At 42.2% G+C, this 22790-nt stretch overlaps 1 protein-coding gene and 1 long non-coding RNA gene across 11 annotated transcripts in view; one reads left to right on the top strand and one right to left on the bottom strand.

Moving 5' to 3' along the window:
* Positions 1 to 22790, top strand: part of FRMD4B (FERM domain containing 4B) — a 356794-nt gene that overhangs the window by 11724 nt on the left and 322280 nt on the right. Inside the window, exon 1 of one of the 6 annotated variants that reach the window (XM_045053143.1) lies at positions 9982 to 10089. The exons of 2 other annotated variants lie outside the window; for them this stretch is intronic. The gene's annotated coding sequence lies outside the window, so the exon portion shown is untranslated. Of the gene's footprint in view, positions 1 to 9981; positions 10090 to 10119; positions 10260 to 10546; positions 11007 to 22790 lie in introns of those variants that run through there. 3 more of the 6 variants (XM_045053140.1, XM_045053141.1, XM_045053142.1) reach the window with 3 other exon arrangements.
* Positions 9956 to 22790, bottom strand: part of LOC123384120 — a 69133-nt gene continuing 56298 nt past the window's right edge. For all 5 annotated transcript variants that reach the window (XR_006594794.1, XR_006594793.1, XR_006594796.1 and 2 more), the window contains one exon: positions 9956 to 10229. This is a non-coding gene — a long non-coding RNA (uncharacterized LOC123384120). The remainder of the gene's footprint in view (positions 10230 to 22790) is intronic.

Below are 22790 nucleotides of genomic sequence, written 5' to 3'. Positions count from 1 at the left end.
GTTTCTTTTAAAAATTCAGAAGCTCTAACAATACTGGCTGCATTCCCTCCTGGCAACAGTTGGCTAGTGCTGAGTGATGGCGGCCCACGGGTTCCATCGTTGATTACTGCCGCAGGTGTCACTGGTGCCCAGCCCATAGACTTGCCCTTCCATTTCAGTGCAGGCCAGCCTGACCTCCCGCTGCCAGCACCTGCATTCATCTTGCTGAGGACTCTCTCTGACTGGGGGTGAGTGCCAGGGATTTGATGCCCACCTTTCCAATGATGATGGGTTCAGTGCACAAACACCTGAGCTCCCTTGCCCATCTGGTGAGACAACTGAGGTGTTGTTCTACACCTATTTCGAGAGTTTTGCCGTAGGGTTCATCTCCAGTCACCCGTAGCAATAGTTGACTTAATAGGACACTCCCCTTTTTATGGCGTTTCATTGCTTTTCTCATTTCCCCACTCTCCCACTGGTGGTCCCTGGGATGACCTCTCAGAGAAATACCTTAGTTGCAGTTGAATCCTTGTGCAAGGCCAGCTTCAGGAGGAAGTCAGAGTAAGAAAACCGTGGCCTTACCACTGAGGCCAAATGAGAATTGCCCTTGTTTTTCATCATGCTTGGGCAGTTTTCTTCCGTAGAGAAATAGTTGTCCATCCCATGACTATCGAAAGAGGGAAGGTTAGGGACTGAATGGGCTGTAAGCGTCCAGAAGAATGGGGGTATATTCCTTGTGTAAGTAAAGAATAGATGGAAAGCTTTTGTGCAAATGACCTTTTTCATTCACTGAAGTCTTGCCCCATAGGTGTCTGAATTTCTGATTTCTTCAATAGAAGATCCTTATGGAGTCTTTATATAAAATTTTTTTTTCAACGTTTATTTATTTTTTGGGACAGAGAGAGACAGAGCATGAACGGGGGAGGGGCAGAGAGAGAGGGAGACACAGAATCGGAAACAGGCTCCAGGCTCTGAGCCATCAGCCCAGAGCCTGACGCGGGGCTCGAACTCCCAGACTGCGAGATCGTGACCTGGCTGAAGTCGGACGCTTAACCGACTGCGCCACCCAGGCGCCCCTACTTACTATTTTTTAAATGCTTGCCAAAGTTTATAACTGAATAAAAATCTAGAGCACCTATAATGTTGTCATTTATATCCTGCAAGTTATGAAAAAAGAATTTGGGATGTCTCTCTCTCTCTCTCTCTCTCTCTCTCTCTCTCTCTCTGTGTGTGTGTTTGTGTGTGTGTGTGTGTGTGTGTGTGTGTGTGTCTCCTTTTGGTGTTCATAGCCCTATTATATGCAGTGGTAATCAAGAACATGGGCTTTAGCTCTGTGATTTAATAACTGGTAAGTTCTTGGGCACCTGGCTGGCTCAGTTGGAAGAGTGTGTGACTCTTGATCTCAGGGTTGTGAGTTCAAGGCCCACAATGCATGTAGAGATTACTTAAATAAATAACACATAAAAAAAGCTAGTAAGATCCTGAACTATTCTGAGACTAAATGTCCACCTTATAATAATAATATCTTCTCATAGGATTTTTGCACATACAGAGCTAAACACAGTGCGGAGTACGTAGTAAAACACTGAGTAAATAGTAACTCTTATTCTCATCATTCATTGTAGAAGACAGGACCCCCGATGAATGCTTTTTTTCTAAGCTTATTTATTTATTTTGAGAGAGAGAGAGAGAGAGAAAGAGAGAGAGAGAGCAAGCTGGGGAGGGGCAAAGAGGAGAGAGAGAATCCCAAGCAGGATTTGCACTGTCAGCACAGAGCCCAACACAGGGCTTGAACTCACGAACCAGGAGATCATGACCTGAGTCAAAATCAAGAGCCAGAGGCTTAACCTGCTGAGCCACCCAGGCGCTTCTTTTTGATGATTCCCTTGGGTGGGGTCCAAGGTAAACTTATTAACCAGTATTAAACACCACTCCTTAACAGATGGCATTCTGGGGAGGCCCCCAAGACATTACTTTGAAACTTGCAGCCATGCCATTCCAGGAAATCTTAAGTGGGGAGAATGCTTTAGAGAACGTTGGATGGGTGTTGAGGTAATATCCTGTGAAGTGGGATAGCCATTTATGCCCTGAATGTCTTTGTGCTCTGAATTTAAATGAAACAACTGCAGAGTTGGTCCTTAAATGAGAACTGAGGACACCAGAATCTAGTGGGTGCCCTTGAACATTCTTCATTTACTAGTGGTATTTGGCAACTTTGTTTTGCTAGAGTGTAAAGATTATGTTGGTTGAACTCCTTTAATGTTCTTGTAAAAGAGGATGAGGAGTTTTATGACAGCAGTAATTCTTAGGGCAAATATCTCTGGGTAATGAAGAGTAGGTCTTTTGAGTGATTTGGTTGAAGTGTGTGTGTGTGTTTGACATAGAAAGTTCCAGAACATGAGACCTTATGAGGAAAGGAGAAACTGAGCTTAGGACCTATTTAGGAATTGTGGCTAGTTCCAGTGTCAGAGTAAATGTATTTAATTACTTAGTTAATTAATTAATTAATTAATTATTTCAGCAAATATTGCTCTCTCTGTGTTCAGGTATTGAGTCAGAGGCTAAGAATATAGAGACTCATTCATTCTGTTATTCATCAGCAAATACTTATGGAGCACCTGCAATGGTGCCAGGCACTGTGCCTGACACTTGGGGATACAATAGCAAGTGAGGTCAGGCAGTATCTGCGACCTCAGGGAACTTAAAGTCTAAGAAGTAACAAAGGTGATGAAGTCATCACATAAATGTGAAGTCAGGTGAGGATAATCACAAGGAAGGAAAGTGAGAAGAACTGTGAAGATGTTTATCAAAGGGCATGCCATCCTGTCTGATGGTGTCAGAGATATGATATGGCCAGATTTGTGTTTCAAGTGAGTAGTCTGGTTTCAATGTCCAAATGGAGATGTGACAATGAAGGCAGAGAACCGGTTAGGGGGCCGCCGCAGAGGTCCCCAGCAAGAACTGTGGATGGCCCAGACCAGGGAGGTGATCATGGAGACAGAAGTGGACTGATATCAGAAACCTTCAGGAGGTAAACTGCATTGAACTTGGTGAAGAATTGAATGAGAAAGAAGAGGGAAGCGAGGTTGAGAGTAACGTCTGGGGTTTAAACTTCCCTCCCTGGCCTCTAGAACCTGATAAATGCACCATGAAAAACAATATGAAGTATATGCCCCAGCATAAGCAAAATTAGGGCAGAGTTAAATGGGGTGTGATAAAATGTCTCTGGCAGCCTCGTGTCTCAAGATTAGAGTATAATGTGTTTGTTGCATAGTCCATGGCCAAAGTTAACACAAGCACCCGGATTGTAATATACCACTTGAGGATGCAATTTGAATATTCCAGCCCCGGGTCTAACTGTGAAGTCAAGCTGTTGTGTGGTCCTGTAATATTCTCCATCCCATCCCACCCCTGAAAAAGCTGTGTGCTCTTTTCTTGTCAGAGCTGTTTGCAAAGCCTGAGGGATGTCACATAACAGCATGCTCTTCAAGGAATTAGCTTTGCAATTTAATGAAGAGAAACTTTTATGACTTCAGCTGGCTCAGTGTTTATAGTTTCTCAGACTATACTATAGTTAAAGCTTGGTTATAAAAGCATACACGTAGACTCATGTAAGTTATATAACTTATAACTCTACAATATATAACTTGTAACTCTTGTAAGAGTTAAAAGAGTAAACACTAGGCACTTGTTAGTATCACTTGTGAATTAGAAAACAGACTTAACAAATATTAACTAACTTGTTTATGGACTCTTGGGGACTCATTATTGTTCATTGCTTATATTTATACCCACAACTTGTTCCTTTGACAAATATTTATTGAGTATTTACTGAATGCTATGACTGTTTCAAGTAAACAATATAATAAATTTCTGGTCCTCACAGGGCTTATGCTCTATTTGAGAAGATAACAAAGCAAAAACAACTAATATAGTATATATACATATTTATAACATGAAGAATAAAACAGGGTGAGGAATGTGGTAAGGCACATTAGAAAAGCTGCTCGTTCAAGAAGTCCTTTGTGAAGGGAAGATATTTGAGCTGAGACAGGATTGATGACAAAGAATTTGGGGGGCAGAAAGCATTTGGGGTGGGGGAAACAGCAAGTGCAAATGCCCCGAGGCAGGAAACGGCTTGGCACGCTTTACAACAGGAAAGAGAAAGCCATGTGGCTGGAATGTCTGAGCCTAGGAAAGAGGAGTCTCCTTGGGGGGCAAGAGATTAGAGGCTCTTTAGAGCCCCAGTGAAGAGCTTGGATTTTATTCTAAGTGCAACGGACGCCACTGGAGGGTTTTAAAGCAGAAAAGTCACGTGATCTGAGTAGGTGTTAAGAAGATCCTTCTAGTTCCTGAGTGGCAGGTGAGTAAGGTAGGTACCCCAGAGTAGAAGGAAAGTCTGGTCATTTGGGCCCTCATTTTAGAAGAGAGATAACAGAGAAATGGGTGAATTTTCTATATCTCTTGGATGTGAGCTGACAGGGCTTGCTGGTGAACTACATACAGGAGATTAAAACAAACAAACAAACAAAGAAACAAGGGCAACTTCTGGGTTTTTGATCAAAGCGATTAAATCATGAAGCCCTATACTGAGGATTCAACCCAGACCTCCTTAACATTCCAGCAATCTCTTTTGAAAGGCAAGTATCTAATTGCCTGTTCTGGTGAGGAATTCTTCCTTTTGAAGTGTTATCTTATTATTCTATCTCCAGGAAGCAGGAAGAAAGAGAGATTGATATTTATAGGGTGCATTTAAATTCAGGTTTGCCTGCCCCAGATGTCTGCTCCAAGCCTTCTGACTAGGTTAGTGATAGCTGTGGAGCACTCCCTCTGCCACTGATAGGGTCTGCCTTAGTGTCCAATTCCTTAGCTCTAAAGGAAGACAAAGAGGTCGACAGTTTTGGCCTGACTGGCCTTCTTGCGGCCCAGTGCTGACTTTCGTTTGCCGTCTACTTCCTGGATCTGGTGTCATGACTTGCCCAAGAAGACTTTGCATACATGCTTGGTAGCATGTGTTGACAGATTGGCTTCCAGAAGGGAATCTGGACTGTGTTCAGGGGCGTCTGACAGTCCCTAGAGCCCAGAGAATGACAGTCTGGCCCCTTTGTCTGTCTCCTTGCTTTCTGCAGTCAGAGGCCAGGCCCCAGCACTCAGTGCTGCGGTGGAGCTGGGTCACCACTGTGGTTTGGACAGAGAGTGAGGTGGGGCGAGCTGTCCTCAGGCTGCTCCGGAGTGGGCTTTAGACAAGAGACTAAGGTCAGGCACGTGGTCGAAATCACACATGTGTTCCTGGCAGAGTTCGCATCAAGCTTTATGAAAATATTTTTTTATAACTTCATCTGTGCTTAACAATGATCAATTTCTTGGTTGGAGATGCAGGGAAGGTCCTTGGGATATATTCTCCCTGAGGATGGAATTCTGAACTCTGACACTGAGTAGGTCAGCTTTACCCCTTCAGATTTTGTAAAGTCTCTTGTTTGGGCCTAGAGGAGAGTGTCAATCAGTCAGGATCCTGGCAGGAAACAAGATTCTCCTCTGATGGTTCAAATGTAAGCAAATTAATGAAGGAATTACTCTCAGATGTGTGGGCAGGACTAAGGAAACAAATAGGGTTGAGGTGCCAGGCTAGCAGCAGGGTAAGCTGTCACCAACCCCAGGGCGAAAAGGGACCAAGGGCAGAACTGTGGTTACCTGAGCCAGGTGGGACCAGAAACCATAGAGCAGGAGCCCCCCAGTAGGGGATGGAGCCCCTGAGGGAGCAGTCACTGCAAGGGAAGTAGCCCAGAGGTGGGAGGGAACAAGAAAGAATTACCCACCCTCTCCTGTCATCTCCTGTCTGTCTGCCAGGAAATGGAGGCGGATGGATCATAAGGAGCAGACGAAGACCCACTAGCAAGAGACAAAATGTCATTCTTCACTCCAAATCATAAGATTGGCACTGTCTTTAAACACACGCACGCATGTAGCAGGCACACCTCCTCCCAAAAAGGAAGTCCAACTTTGTATCTTCTCTTATTATTTGGAAATGTGTATGTGTAAGACACAGTTATATTTTCGGTTATGTATCTTCTAATTAAAAAAAAAAAAAAAAAAAAACTTCCTTGGGGCACCTGAGTGGCTCAGTCAGTTAAGTGTCTGACTTCGGCTCAGGTCATGGTCTCATGATTTGTGGGTTCGAGCCCCGCGTCGGGCTCTGTGCTGACAGCTCAGAGCCTGGAGGCTGCTTCAGATTCTGTGTCTCCCTCTCTCTCTGCCCCCTCCCCTGCTTATGCTCTCTCTCTTTCAATAATAAGTAAATGTTAAATTTTTTTTTAAAACTTCCAGCAAACTACAATTTGCATATTTACTTGTAAATTGCTTGCTGTGCACAGTACCACGGCAGGTAGGAGCTTGGGTTCTGTAGCTCAGGTTGCTGTGAGCATTACCTGAGCATCTACAAAGCCCTTAGAAATGTGCCTGACGCAAAGTAAGCAAATGGGTTACGTTGCAGTAGAAAACATGTCCCAAACACAAGCTTTAAGGGTGAGACAAAAGTATATAAGCAGAAGTTTAATGAGTATTTCTGTACCCCACCTTGCACACGTCGTTGGGGGTGTATGCTCTCCACCTTGGAGACCAGCAGTTAAGACTTAGTATTTGCTACCTAGCAGACTGTGCTACCTTGAGTAAACTCACCTCCTGCAACCTTACTGGCCTCATCTGTGAACTAATAGCAGTTAATAGTGCCTGCTTTATAGGGCTGTTGGAGGAGTAAATGCAGTACATCCGGTCACTTAGCCCAGGCCCTGCCTGGCACATCATGAGTACTCAGTAAAATATTACATGTGATTATTGCTGTGAAAGTCATGGTCATTGTGTTTAAATCGGCAAAGAGGAAAAAATTCATCCTTAATCCTACAGATTCATATAAGATCACTGTAAGAAATATGTGGGCATATTTTTAGACCTTTACTTAAAGACTCCATATACATAGACATATTTTACCTAATTGAATCATTGTACATTCTTCTATGGACCTATTTTTTTTTTAATTTTTTTTTAAACGTTTATTTATTTTTGAGACAGAGAGAGACAGAGCATGAACGGGGGAGGGACAGAGAGAGAGGGAGACACAGAATCGCAAGCAGGCTCCAGGCTCTGAGCCATCAGCCCAGAGCCCGACGCGGGGCTCCAACCACAGACCGCGAGATCGTGACCTGAGTTGAAGTCGGACGCTTAACCGACTGAGCCACCCAGGCGCCCCTCTGTGGACCTATTTTTAGTGGCTATGTAACATCTTATAGGCTCAGAATAATTTATGCACCCAACCCTATTGTTGGTTATTTATGGTTTCTTTTTTTCAATTTTCTTTTCTATTTTAAGCAACACTGTGATGAGTAATATTTTTAACAGCTTTATTGGGATAGACAGTTGACCCTTGATCAACACGTTTGAACTGCACAGGTCCACTTGTACGTGGATGTTTTATAATACAGTACTATAAATGCATTTTCTTTTCCTTAGGACTTTCTTAATATTTTCTTTTCTCTAGCTTGCTTTAACGTTAGAATACAGTATATAATTCATATAACGTACAAAATATGTGTTAATTAACTATTTATGTTACTGGTAAGACTTCCTTCCAATCAAACATAGGCTGTTAGGGGGGCCTAGGTGGCTCGGTCGGTTAAGCATCCAACTTCAGCTTAGGTCATGATCTTTTGGCTCGTGGGTTCAAGCCCCTACATCGATTGGGCTCTGTGCTGACAGCTCAGAGCCTGGAGCCTGTTTCAGATTGTCTCCCTGTCTGTCTGCCCCTCCCCCTTCTTTTGTTCTGTCTCTCTCTCAAAAAATAAACATTAATTTAAAAAAAAAAAACAACAAGGGGCGCCTGGGTGGCGCAGTCGGTTAAGCGTCCGACTTCAGCCAGGTCACGATCTCGCGGTCCGTGAGTTCGAGCCCCGCGTCGGGCTCTGGGCTGATGGCTCAGAGCCTGGAGCCTGTTTCCGATTCTGTGTCTCCCTCTTTCTCTCTCTGCCCCTCCCCCGTTCATGCTCTGTCTCTCTCTGTCCCAAAAAATAAATAAATGTTGAAAAAAAAATTAAAAATAAAAAAAATAAAAATAATAAAAATAAAAAAAAACAAAAAAAGTAGGATTTTAGTAGTTGTGTTTTGGGAAAGTCAAAAATTGTACTTGAGGGGCACCTGGGAGGCTCAGTAGGATGAGCATTGGACTCTTGGTTTCAGCTCAGGTCATGATCTCACTGTTTGTGAGTTTGAGCCCCATGACAGCACGGAGCCTGCTTGAGATTCTCTCTGTGCCTCTCCCCTGCTCACGTGCATTTGCTCTTTCTTTCTATCTGTCTCATAATGAATAAAGAAACTTAAAAAAATTGTACTTGGATTTTTAACCTCGAGAGTTTGGCACCCTCAACCCCTGCATTTTTCAAGGGTCAGCTATAATTTACATACCATAATATTCAACCATTCAAAGTGTGCAATTTAATGGTTTTCAGTGGATTCAGAGTTGGGTAACTGTCACCAAAATCTAATTTTAGGGTATTTTTGTCACTCCAAAAAGAAATCTATACCCATCATAGTTCTCCCCCTCTCCATGCCTCCTCGACCCAGGCAGCCATTAATCTACTTCCTGTATCTCTAGGTTTGTCTAAATTCTGGACATTTCATACAAATGGCATCATATAATATGTTGTACTTTGAGACTGGCTTTATTCACTTAACATAATGATTTTGAGGTTCACCCATGTTGTAGCACTATCAGACCATCATTTCTTTTTATTGCTGAATATCCCATATTATGGACACATTTTATTCATCCATTTGTTAGTGATGGGTTAGTGATTCGGGCTGTTTTCATGATGCATGATGATCTTATAAATTAATCTTTGTACACATCTTAATTATTTCCTTTGAATACATGTCTAACTATGAAAATGCTGGTTCAAAGATTATGCACATAATTTCTAAACTTTCAAATATCCAACACTTCTGATCCAGTCTATCATTTGAGCACATTAATTACTTCTATTGTCCATTGAAGGGTCACTGCTCTTCATCTTTTGAACTACAAAACTTTTATGTTCCTGTGACACCGGCAAGTATTTGCTAGTCCTAATTCTCTACAGAACAATCCCTTGTGAATTCTATCCTCTTGGGTGCCTGAGACTCTCGTGGGCAGCGATATTCCTAAAGGGAGCTAATTGTATTTACTTGTATCAATCTTTATCCTTTTCTTTTTTTAATTTTTTTTTTTAACATGTATTTATTGTTGAGAGACAGAGACAGAGCATGAGCAGGGGAGGGGCAGAGAGAGAGGGAGACACAGAATGTGAAGCAGGCTCCAGGCTCTGAGCTGTCAGCACAGAGCCCGATGTGGGGCCTGAACTCACGAGCTGTGAGATCATGACCTGAGCTGAAGTCAGATGCCCAACCGACTGAGCCACCCAGGTGCCCCCATCTTTATCATTTTCAACTAGAAACTCCCTGTAGTGTGGCATTAGTGAAAATCAACAGAGACCCATCAGTGGCAAATAGCCTCTTTAAATTGTTTCACTTCGCCCTATTTTTAAGTAACTTTCTGTCACTATGAACCTCTTGAAAGTGGTTAAAATCCAGAAAAATTCTTAAGTCAGTGGAATTGTGACCCAAGGTTTCACAGCACACAGGCAGCTGAGTATCGTTAAGCGCATCATCTTATTTCAACAGACTTTTCCCATCCTTTAAGAATTTGAAGATAAGTGAAAGTTTGTTTTCTACATACTGTGGTTTTTAATCCAGCATAGCTGTTAAACTCTTGGGGTGGCCACCTGGGTAAAATCTACTCACGGTTTTCCCTTATTATGTGAACGGATCCTGCAGCGAAGGCAGCTGGTGAATAAACACCAAGCTTAAGCCTTCGTCGGTGTGAATCCTGGATAATGTTTACAAATAGAATGGTCTCTGCAGCAACCAACTAGCAGCAGATAAGAGAGCCACCTCATTTATAGCTGCGTTTAATCTTTCCAAAGCCAGAAACATATTTATTGAATGATGGTGAATAGAACAGCTTATTACGGCCTTCACCCCTGGAGTCTCGTTCTCCGCTGACCTTTCTGGTCACAGGCAACAAAGGTGATTAAGATACTTCGTTCTTTGTACAAAGACCCATTGACGGCATTCCTCCAGGCTCCCGGATGTTCTTGTCGGGTTTACCTTCATCTTTACCCCACTGCCTCTTGGAAACAGCCCCACGTGTGTATGAAACTGCTGGCCTAGAAGAGAAGAAAGTGTAGCAGGTACTAGTAAGTGTTTGACTTCTCTTACGTGTCACTTAGAACAGGCATTTTTAGGGGCGCCTGGGTGGCGCAGTCGGTTAAGCGTCCGACTTCAGCCAGGTCACGATCTCGCGGTCCGTGAGTTTGAGCCCCGCGTCGGGCTCTGGGCTGATGGCTCGGAGCCTGGAGCCTGTTTCCGATTCTGTGTCTCCCACTCTCTCTGCCCCTCCCCCGTTCATGCTCTGTCTCTCTCTGTCCCAAAAATAAAATAAAACGTTGAAAAAAAATTAAAAAAAAAAAAAAAAAGAACAGGCATTTTTATACAGGCTATCTAATCTCCACCTCACAACCCCCGCCCCACGCAGTAGGTGCTGTTATACCCATTCTAAAAATGAGAAAGTTGAGGCACATCTGCTCCCTGTCTCTTGGCCGCTGAAGTGTGAAAAAGTTCTAATTCAGTACAGACTTCCTATGATTTCGGCATAGGAAGTGCATTCATTTCTAAGAGTGAATAAAGGTGACCTGATTTGCTAAATTCTTTCCTGTCAGAGATAGTGCCTGCCTTGGTGGCCAAAGCCTTTTAAAATAAATGCTGCAATGTTATATTTGCCAGGATGAGGTGTTCAGAGATAATGCCTCTCAAAAAAAAAAAAATGGGGAAGTCCTATGATCAAGAAATTTGAGAACTTTGAGGTTAAACTAAAGGACACAAGATTCTTGATTGCCGACCTTCTCAGAGACTCGAATATAGCACGTGCATTGTGAGTCACCAAGGTGGGTAGAAGATAAATACTTTTTTGTGGGACACCAATTAGCATTTTATTTAAAAATTTTTTTTAATGTTTTTATTTATTTTTAAGAGAGAGACAGACAGAGCATGAGCAGGGGAGGGGCAGAGAGGGAGGGAGACACAGAATCTGAGCTGTCAGCCCAGAGCCTGATGCAGGGCTCAAACCCATGAACCATAAGATCATGAGGCCATCTGAAGTCAGAGGCCTAACCAACTGAGCCACCCAGGTGCCCCACCAATTAACATTTTAAAGAGCTGGTTTTTGTGACGCACACAGGGTCAGAATGAACTTAATGGCCATTCCTTTTGGGTTTAATTTTTTAATAGAGGCAAAGCACACAGAGGTATTTAGTGAAAAAAAAATATTTCTCACTTTAACCTTTGCTTCTGAGATTCTCTTGAGAGACAGCCATTGATTTCAAGTCTGAGATATTCTATGCATGTGCGACCATGTTTGTATGTATGTATGTGCATGTATGTCTGTGTATGTTTCAATTTTGAGCACTCTATATACATTTTTTTGTGCTGTGTTTATTTTAAAATGTTTATTTTCTGAGAGACAGACCATGAGCAGGGGAGGGGCAGAGAGAGAGGGGATCAGAGGATCCAAAGTGGACTCTGCACTGATGACAGTGAGCCTGATGCGGGGCTCGAACTCACCAACCATAGATCATGACCTGAGCCAAAGTCAGACGCTCAACACTGAGCCACCCAGGTGCCCCTGCACCTTGTTTTTTTTTTTTTTTAATTTAATATATATTAGAAGTCATTCCATATCAGTACATACAACACTGTGTCATTTGTTTTAATATCCACATAGTATTCTATTATATGGATGTGCCCTAATTCCTTTAACCAGTACCCTTACTGATGGACGTGTAGAATATCATATTTCTAATTTTTCCTACTGGAAACTGCTGCAGTGCGTGCCCTTGTACATATGTCTTTGTCACCATGGTGCTTCTTGTATCAGCCTTTGATAAAAGCCAAGGGAATAAGAATGTAAAGTAATAACAATAATAATAATAACAAATGACTCTGTGAAGTCAAAATGCCACATGTTTTCAGTCTTTTGATCGTCTGGCTTGATCCAGAAGTGTTTAGAGAATTTAGAGTTCTGGAGACTGTAGGTCCAAGCCCTAAAAGAACATGTTGTCTGAAGTTGTTTAAAATAGAAGAAACAAAAGATAGATGACGTTTTGAGAGAGAAGAAAAATTCAGGTTTTTGAAAAATTGTTTCTCTTAGACAATGAAGAGGTTGGGAGTTAATAATTGTATGTGTGTTCCTGCTCATGGCAAAATGAAACTTGAAGCACGAAACGTCTAAGAACAGGGATTTCCTACATGCATAACCTTTGATTTTTGATTCAAACCTTACAGCAGACTGCTTCAGTCACATTGGTTCAGAAGCATGAGTTTTGCTTCCTCACTATCTTGTACTGGATTTCATTTCTGCCAAAGAGCATTTACCTCTCAGTCCTTAAGCCTTGTTTTTCCTTAAGCCTTGAACATATTTCTCCCTTTTCTTTTTTGTGTACTGAATAGAAAAAAAAAAAAACCAACAGAGAGTAACTTCATGTAACAACAAATAAAATATTTCTTCTTAAAATGATGTGGAGTCTAGTTGGAATTATGCTATAGGATTTGATGCAAGTCCGTCTATGTTTTGTTAAACGGCTTTATTGATCATGCCCTCCATATTTTTTTAATCAGCTTGAGCAACGGGGTTCAATCTTAGAGCATGCTGGGCAAATTGCCTTGAGGCCAAATTGCTATTGGGACATCAGGTAATTTAAATATATTTCACATCAGCTGGTCCTCCTTTGGGAGAGCACCAGTATGCTATAGCCCCTAGTCATCACAAAGTGCCATCACTGGAGGTTAGGCACTCTGTGTGTGGTATCTGATCATTTATACAATATGTTCAGCATCATATGATCCTCCATTAATAGGTGGATCCTGCTGTTATCCCCATTTTATCGATAAAGAAACCAAGGGACAGGATAAAAGTAACTCCTTCTGTACTGTCCAGCTGAGATCTCATCGAGCTAGAATTTGAACCCATTGTTATAAAAATCTTGCCCAAATTAGAGATGGCCTGAATCTTTAGGTCTTACTTGGATTCTTTGAAGGCTGAAGAAATGTAATCAACTGTAAGAGAAGAGGTTTTATCCCTCCTCCCGTCTAGTTATACCAAGCAGTGTGGATGGTCCCCAGTGCTCACAGCCCTGTGCGCAGAGCAATTTGTTCTACATCTAAGCAGGCCTGGCTCCAGAGTTGGCCCAGCTCTCTGGGTCAGAGGCTGGAGCAAGCCCAATGACACAGGTGACTCTTTCAAGGAAGGAGATGCCCTGACCCTTTTGTTAACTCCCCTGGGACAGAAGTCATCACTTGCAGTGATGTGCAGTCAAACTTGCAGGTCAGTTAGATGGGCAGGCCCCTCACCATGCTCTAATAGAAACAGTCCCCAGAATTTTCCCCGGAGAAGTTTTACAAACATTAGCTGTTCCCTCTCTGTGTTCTCCTTTGTTGGAAATGGTTAGAATGCTAGAACCCAGTGTAACAGTAAGTTTCCGGATTTCCCCTTTGTGTCAGGCGGCCGATGCAGCGTCATTAAGTAAATCCTGAGTATTAAGGCGTTTTCAGATCGTAAAGAGGAATTTGACCAAAGGATTCCCAGAAACACAAATCTCATTTGATTCCTAATGCTGTGCTCCTCACCACTGCCATGCTGTGGGCATCTGGTCATTTGCAGTTTGTCCTTTGGGCAGAGTAAACCCTTCTACTGCAGGAAAAATCTCAAAAACTTCATATAAACAGAACAACACCTATGGAGTGCCAGGAACTGCCAGATGCTCCATATCCCCATAAAGACAGATTCCTGGCACCGTTTCACCAAGGACACACTGCCAGCTGCCCAAACTCAAACCAGGATTCAGATGCAGGTCTTGCACACCCTTGCTTCTGTATGTGGTCATTGCCCCTGCTCAGCTGCCTCCCCAAACAAGCAAGATGCAGAAATCAGAGACCAGAGGGAGTCTTGATTGCCAGGTTCAGGTTCCTGCCAAGGCAGGATGTAATTGCAGGGCTAAGGCTAGAGCCTATGATAAGCGGATGCTAAACTTGTTTTTGGCAGAACATCTGGGATGTGTCAGGGTTAGGGCAGAAGTGGGGGAGGAAGGGGCTTAGGTGCAAGGATCCCTTCGTGATCTCTGGTCTCCTCTTGCGTGAGCATGAGGACATTTCCTGAATGCCAGTCCTCAATATTTGAGCGGTTGGCTCAGATATGCTCTGGGTCTTTAAAACGTTCAGGCCCGGAGACATGGTTACAATAGCATGAGCTTTTTTGCTGTATCTGAACTTGGTCTTCATCTCTCTGGGGACCCTGGTTTGAGTTACTTGGATGTGATGTCTTTCATGATGGAACAGCTAACTTGTGAAGAGGCTGCTGACGTTTTTCCTATTGACTATGCTGTTCGCCAATACTGTCCCAGGTTAGAAAGGCATCAAGCACCAGTTGAATGGCTTTATCTTTGTAACTTTAGCCCTGTTTTCTTTCTTTTTTTTTTTTACAGAAGAGAAATCAATAGATATGTTACTTTTATATAAAATTTCTTTCATTCCTATCATTTCCTTTCTTTTGATTTTCTTATTGTCCGGAAGAATGTTAGGTGAAGATATACTCTTATGTTTACAATTTTTTTTCTTTTTTCCCTTGCTTTCTCCCTCTCCCGACCCAGCCACCACCTCTCTTTCTCTCTGTACTTCTTTTTCAAAGATTGAAGGGCTTGATGCTTTGTGGCTACCCGCACAAAGGCAGCTATAAATTTGAGAAACTCCACAATCTGCCATGCTTCATTCTCCTCCTTTGTTTCCCAGAGTGATCATCATCGTTTTCCTCTGGGTAATCGCTAACGGGAGGACTCCAAACTAAAAGAGAGGAACACAGCACAACACTGGGTGGCTTCCTGACACCTATTGTTGGAGCCCAGCTTTGATTTTCCTTTGCTTAGAAGTGTGGGCTAGCCTCTGTTATTTGCTTTTCTCTCCTCTCATCAATCTTGCTTGAGACTCTAGTTTTACTGAAATATGTTGTCATCAAGCCAGCCAGGTGAAAAGGAATCCATTTTCCTGAAATCATTCTTTTGGTGAGAGGCTTTCTGTGTAAAAAGATTGTAGAGTAAATCCTTGCTGCTTTTCAGGGTAACTGGGGGGTGAATGAGGGTGGAGTTTTGGAGAGGAGGAGGGAAAGCTTTCCTTTTTTTACTCTGTTGTTTCCTGGTGAAATGGGGAGACCCTGGGCCCTAGAGCCTTGACCCAGCCCGTTCCAAAGCTGTCATCGAAGGTTCTTGATCTCCTCACTAGAAAGAGTTCAAGCACAAACACAGCACAGCGAACGAGGGACACAAGTGGAAAAGTTTATTAAAGCAAAAGTACACTCTCCAGATGTGAGAGCAGGTGAACTCAAGAAGGAGAGAGAGAGAGAGAGAGAGAGAGAGAGAGAGAGAGAGAGAGAGAGAGAGAGATGTGCACCCCGGGGGGTTAGGTTTTTATCTTTCATTGACAGTTGTTAACCAGGGGGTGGAATATTCACTACTTAGGGCAGATATTTCTTGGAAGCAGGGTTTCCCACTTTTTCTTCCTAATTTGGTCAGGGGTTTCCCGTCATGGTATCTGCCATGTTGGGCCTGTCTGGTGTGATCCACCTTCTCATGGAGTGCTGCCAGGACAGGCCTCTCTGACTTTCCCAGTAACTGGCCATGACTTCCTTGTTGCTGGCCTCCAGGCATCAGGTTAAAACCTAACTTAACTGCTTACTCTGACATGATTACAAGGGCAGAACCAAGCATCTTAACGATGGCTCCACCTGTCTTAAAAGTTGGGTAGCTAGCAATTCTTAATTACAGACTTCATGTGGTGGAGAAAACTAGGGCCCATCTCCTCCCCTCAGGGAGCATAAGCTCTAGTATATCCATAAACAGACAAACAAACACAGCTATGAATATGGAAATAAACACGGAAGCCAGCTTAGGGACAGACGCATGCCATGAAGCAAGACGGGTGGAAGGTGGTAACTGTGGGCTGCTTGGGCTAAAGATACCCAAGTCTTTGCTTTTGTACTGAACCAAAATGGTGGGAAAGGGTCAGCCTTGTAAATATCTGGGAGAAAAGCGTTCCAGGAGGGAAGCATCACTGCAAGTGCCTGAGACATGAACAGGCATGTGTTTTGAGAGACAGGAACATGGCAGCTGTTCTGAAAGATAAGAGGGGTCAGTTCATGGTGAACAGAGTGAAAGCATTACTGACAAAGGGAAGGATTGATTCAGGGACCTAAAGAAAGAAGACTAAAAATAATAGAAGTCCCTGTTTGGCTAGTAGCACTATATGGTGCAGATGTACTTTTTAAATAGCTTTAGTGAGATGTAGGGGCGCCTGGGTGGCTCAGTTGGTTGAGCATCCGACTTCGGCTCAGGTCATGATCTCACAGCTCGTGAGTTGGAGCCCCACGTCGGGCTCTGTGCTGACAGTTCGGAGCCTGGAGCCTGCTTCAGATTCTGTGTCTCCCTCTCTCTCTCTCTCTCTGCCCCTAACCCACTCGCATTCTGTCTCTGTCTTTCTCAAAAATAAATAAACATTAAAAAAAAATTAAATAGCTTTAGTGAGATGTAATTTACATACCAACATCCCATGGAAAATGTTTATACATTTGAAATGTTACCCATTTGATATATGTATGGTGACAGTTCGGTGACACTTAGTATATATACAGAGTTGGGCAACTATTGCCATAATCTTACTTTAGAACATTTTCATCATTCACTAGAAGAAATCTAGTGCCCATAAGCAGTCACTTTCCACACTCTCAACTCCCACTCCAGACCGAGGCAACCACTAACCTACTTTCTGTCTCTGTACTATTCTGTCTCTTGCCTATTCTGGACATGGGATCATACAATCTGTGATCTTTTCTGACCTCCCTAGAATGACGTGTTTGAGGTTTTTCTATGTTGTAAGGCTGTAAGTATTTTATAATATTCCGTTATATGGATAATTTTAGATTAGATAACCGTTCTTCAGTTAATAGACATTTGGGCCGTTTCCAGTTTGGGGCTATTACGAATAATGCTGCTGTGAACATTTGTGTACAAGTTTTTGTGTGGACGGATGTTTTCATTTCTCTTGGGTTAAATACCCAGCAGTGGAATTTCTGGGTCATGTGGAGACTCTATGTTTCACATTTTGAAGAACTGCCAAATTGTTTTTCACACTGACCATGCTGTTTCACATTTACACCAGCAATGTGTGAAGGTTACAATTTCTCCATATTCTTGGTAACTCTTATTACTGTCTGTCCTTTTGATTACAGCCACTCTAGTGAGTGTGAGGTAGTATCTCATGATTTGAATTTGCATTTCTCTAATGAGTAATAACGCTGAATGTTTGTTTCATATGCCTATTTATTTGGGGAAATGTCTATTTAAATCCGTTGCCTATATTTTCGTGGGGCTATCTTTTTATTATTATTATTGAGTTATATGATTTCTTTTTACATTCTGGAGGTACGTTCTTTATTAGACATATGATTTGCAAATACTTCTCCCAAGACAGCAGGTTATCTATTCACTTTCTTGATGGTACCCTTTGAGGCACAGAAATTTTTAATTTTAATGTTGTCTGATTTATTGAAATTCCCTTTTTTTGCTTTTGCTTTTGGGGTCATGCCTAAGAAATCTCAAAGGCACTATGATTTACCACTGTATTTTCTTCTAAAAGTTTTAGAGTTTTTATTTTAAATTTAGATCTGTAATGTACTTTTAGTTATTTTTTTGTTTATGCTACAAGGTAGTGACCAAATCCATTATTTTTCATGCAGCTATCCACTTGTCCCAATATCTGTTGAAAATATTATTCTTTCCCTACTGAACCATGTTGGACCCTTTGTAGAAAGTCAATTGACTATGAACATTAGAGTTTGTTTCTAGGCTTTCAGGAGAATGCATTTTTAATGCATGGCATCAAAAATGATGGCATTTTTCTAACATGGGGTGAAGCCTTCAGAAAGCCAAGCTCTGGTGGGGGAGTAAAGCAGCTGGTAACTGTCAGATAAATTCTGGATTGAAGGGGCTTCATTTTCTATGGCTAAAAAATGAATTTATGGATGAAGACTCTGGTATTTCTTACTTACAGTACTGGAAAGAATCTTAAGCAATTCTTAGACCCTTGATAGGACTATATCTTAACCATTCTTGACAGGGCGGTATCTATTCTACAGTTCTTTTTTTTTCTTTTCTCTTTCCTTTTTAGTCTTAAAATATAAGCTGGGTTGAAGAGATGAGATTTAGAGATTTTAGTACACATGTCAATTGGGTGATACATACAACAATGTGAATAGAATAGAATAGAATAGAATAGAATAGAATAGAATAGAATAGAATGTGTAGATATTTGAGATCACTTGATCACACAAATTCAAGGGCAAGGATTTTTCAAGTTAGAAAGGTTTTGAAGTACGCTGGAAGAAACATAGACATTGGGCATTCATCCTCCAAGATTCATGCTCCCCTCTAAAGCCTTTCCCATGGGGAATTTCTTCCTGGACCATTCCCTTGTGGGATAAACACTCCAAAATGCATCAGTGTCCCTGGACTGTCTCCTAAACTCAGGCTCCAAATGTCTTCCTGGATATTTGCACTAGGACACCTACTAATACTGAAGATCCCAAACAGAAGAGTTATCTCTGGCATCTTCTAAGAGGAAACAGTTTATCAGTCTTGTGGATTTATCCATTGCTGCAGGTCTTATCTCATCCATGAGATTTCCATTCCTCTGGCCTCCAGCTGAATCTCCTGACATAGGGCGGTAACTTTCTGATCAGACACTTCCCGTGGAATTTCTTTATCTTCCAGATAGATTGGGTTAATTTTGTTGGAAAACCTCCTTGATTGCCTCAGTCTCTGGGTCCCTAGATCTTCATTGCCGATAGGATAACACCTAAGCTTCATCCCTTAAACTTCAGGGTTTTTGTCCACCTGGTCTTTCGTTTGCTTTCCAAGCCTGATCTCTGACTTCTTCCATACATGAGTTTGTCTTCTCACCAGACAAACCCATTCATTGTTTCCTGGACATGCCTTTACCTTTTTTGCTTTGGGGTTTCATTCACCCTTTGCCCTCCACATAGTATATTTTTTACTCTCTTTTCCTTCTCCTTATAGAAATATCCCCTTTCTTTCAAGACAGTACAAATCCTCTTTCTTCTGGTTAGTTCAGAGTTCAATGATGGGTTCAAATCTCAAGCCTTAATGGCTTAGTTACATGGTGGAGATTGCAAACTGGCAATCCATGGGCTGAATCCAGTTTACAGATGTTTTCTTTCATCCATATGATGTTAAATTTTTTTTTTTAATTAGTTGCCTGCAGTTAAAAACCTGAGGTTTTACATTTAGGAGAAAACAAACAAACATACAGATTTCCAGCCAACTCGGAAAAATTCTATTCCCACGTGGCAACTATGTATGTTTGCTCTCTTGAGCTGTCCCATTTAGCCAAGATGTGTGTGTGTGTGTGTGTGTGTGTGTGTGTGTGTGTGTGTGCGTGTTTATGCCAGCACCACTGCTCTGTATTTGGTTCCAGGCCAAACCTCCTTCACTGAGGTATATCCCCCACCCCAGCCCCTGTGGAAAGTTGACTGGGCACTTAGTCCTGTAAAGCCTTATGTTTCTTCTTTAAAGAAGAAATCTCTCTTCCCTTACTCTTCGCTTTTTGTGTATTTGTCTTGGACCCTCATTAAAATGAAATGCTCATAGCATAGTACCTCCCATGAGATCTTGTCTGTGACAGATACTAAATAAAGGCAGTAAGGTGATTTTTAACCTCTCATTTCTTGCTCAGAATATCCCACCCTTTGCTTAAATGGATTTAGGTAGTATTTTTGAAAGACCTGTACCGCAAGGGTATAGAAGAGGAATCTTAATGAAGAATTAGGACCAAAGAAAAAAAGAGAATGCAATAAACATGGTTGCCATGATTTCATATATAAAGAGAAAACAGAGCTAAAATATATTTTATTTCAAGGAGAACCAAATCTGCAAGCTGAACCCACAAAAGGCTCACTGAGCAGTGTTGTGGTTTCATTATTTATGTGTTGGATGTAACTGGCTTTTATTTTTAAATGCATTTTCTTTCAAATGAAATAATTCAGGGCTCACAATAAGGTCATCATAATGGAAATTAAGTCTTCCATTTTATTTCAGTTGATTTTAAAAATAACTCTACAGATCCACAGTTGGCTAACATTTATTGCTTTTATTTTTAGGAGTTGGCAAAGCAATCCTCTATTTTTCCACCAACAGTTTCCAGGTTTTCTTGTCTTCTCCTCCTCATGAAGCTTACCAGCATGAAATGCAGGGCAGTGCCCCTTTGGTGAGCCGTTCCCAAGACGGTCTCATATTTTTCAGTGTTTTATCATTAATGTGAGGTGAGGCAGTTCTACAATCCATTTGAGGCTTTCCATTAGTCCAGCACAGATACTTGGCAGACTTTCCTTCTACTGTGGAGTCCACAATATCCTCTTAGACTAAAGATTTTAAGAGGAAATCTCTTTAGGGCTCTCAATCCTTATAATCATGACTGTCATTAATGGAAGCACTTCGTAAGGGAAAATGTTGCCCTGAAGAAAAGAAGCTCTTAAGACTCGAAGCTCTGACAGAGGTCTCAGAATACCGTGGTGCTCTTTCCCACCCAGAATATTTGACTGTTCCTCCCACATTGACGTGGATTAAGAACATGGGATCTCTTTTGACCCAGGAACCTCACAATCCTACATGCTTAGTCACTAAAAGGGTACGTCCTGTATGTTTGCTACATCTGGTACTACCACTCATGAACTTTTTCTTTTTTTTTTTTTTTTAATTTTTTTAACATTTATTTTATTTTTGAGACAGAGAGAGACAGAGCATGAACGGGGGAGGGGCAGAGAGAGAGGGAGACACAGAATCTGAAGCAGGCTCCAGGCTCTGAGCTGTCAGCCCAGAGCCCGACGCGGGGCTCGAACTCACGGACCGTGAGATCGTGACCTGAGCCGAAGTCAGCCGCTCAACCAACTGAGCCACCCAGGCGCCCCATGAACTTTTTCTTTTGCTGCCTTTTTTAAACTCAAAAAGAATTTCTAAGATGACTTTACATAAGTACTATAAAAGGACTACCAATACTCATACCCTACAATTGAACATTACTAGAATATTAACGGCAATGAAAACACATCAGTATTATTCAATTCTGTCTCAGTCCTCCTGCCCACCAGAGGGCTCTCCTTTCACTCTGTACCACAGGGGATAGACTGGTTTTCGAGAGGGACTCAACACATAATAGCACCAAATGGAGACTGCCTGAGGGCTATTCAGAGGGGTTAAAAGACGATCACAAAAGAATACATTTGTTTTTTCTAAATGTTATTTATTTATTTGAGGGGGGGAGGGGCAGAGGGAGAGAGAAGACAGAGAACCCCAAGCAGGCTCCATGCTGTCAATGCAGAGCCCAATGCAGGGCTGGATCTCAAAACCATGAGATCATGACCGGAGCCGAAATCAAGAGGCAGATACTTAACTGACCGAGCCACCCAGGTGTCCCCAAAAGGATAACTTTTTACCCTGGGATGCAGTGTTGTTTAGGGGCCCCTCTGGGGTTCCCATGACGTCATCTCAAGCAGTGACAAAGCCCCACACTTGAGCAGTCCCTGAACTGATTTCGCTGTTCCTGCCACCGCTAAAATATCTCAGAAAACGTTGGTGAAAGCTTTTATCCTTGAGTTAGATGAAAATTGCTTTCAGTGAGCTTCCAAAAACAAAAAAAACAAAACAAAACAAAACAAAACAAAAAACAAAAACGCCACTGTGAAATGCTTGCATGGAATTTCTTCTTTAAAGAAAGATGTTACAGCAGTGCCCCAGAACAGACTGGTTTAATTTTCCTGCCTCCTTCCTTCATTTTTCCCCTTCCTACTTCCTTCCCTTTTTCGCCCTGTCCTTTCTTTCTCCCTTGTCTTTTCTCCCCTTTCCTGCTTCTCCTCCTCCTTCTCACTCCTTGTTAGTCATGTTCCCAGAACACACACCTGTCTGTGGGAGTGTGTTTTTGATCATTAAGCACAGGAGCAGACACACTTCACGTATCTCCAGGGTATGACCTTTAATTCCCAGTTTACCTAATTCTGTGATATTCTTAGGGCTGCAGAAAAGCTCTTAGCAACAGTGTTTCTTTAGGGTATTTGTCAAGTGCTGTATCTCACTGCAGCTTTTGCTCATCTCATCTTCTAAGAAAGCAAACTGAAGTGTAAGGAATTGAACTTGGGCATTGAACTACAGGTTCGTGTGGCTATGTTGGCATGAGCAAAGCCAATATATGCATGCTCAGTGATTTCTGAACCCCATGTGGTGTTTTTCCCCTAAACAGAATTTCAGCTTTTATTTTTTTTATTATTTTTTTTAATGTTTATTTATTTTTAAGAAACAGTGTGAGCTGGGGACCGGCACAGAGAGAGGGGGACAGAAACGGGGATCTGAAGCAGGCTCTGTGTTGACAGCTGCGAGCTCGATGCGGGGCTGGAACCCACGATCTCACGTGAGATCATGATTTGAGCCAAAGTCAGACGCTCAACTGACCGAGTCACCCAGGCCCCCCCAGAATTTCAGCTTTTAAAAGAATTTGTTTCATTTATTCAATCAGTTGTGTCTTTGGCATTATTTTAGAGAAGCAGTTTGCATAAAAATCTAGTC

Source organism: Felis catus, chromosome A2 (genome assembly GCF_018350175.1).
Source record: "Felis catus isolate Fca126 chromosome A2, F.catus_Fca126_mat1.0, whole genome shotgun sequence".
Lineage (NCBI taxonomy): Eukaryota > Metazoa > Chordata > Mammalia > Carnivora > Felidae > Felis > Felis catus.
The sequence above is the reverse complement of the archived record's forward strand: the minus strand, read 5'-3'. Positions and strand labels throughout refer to the sequence as shown.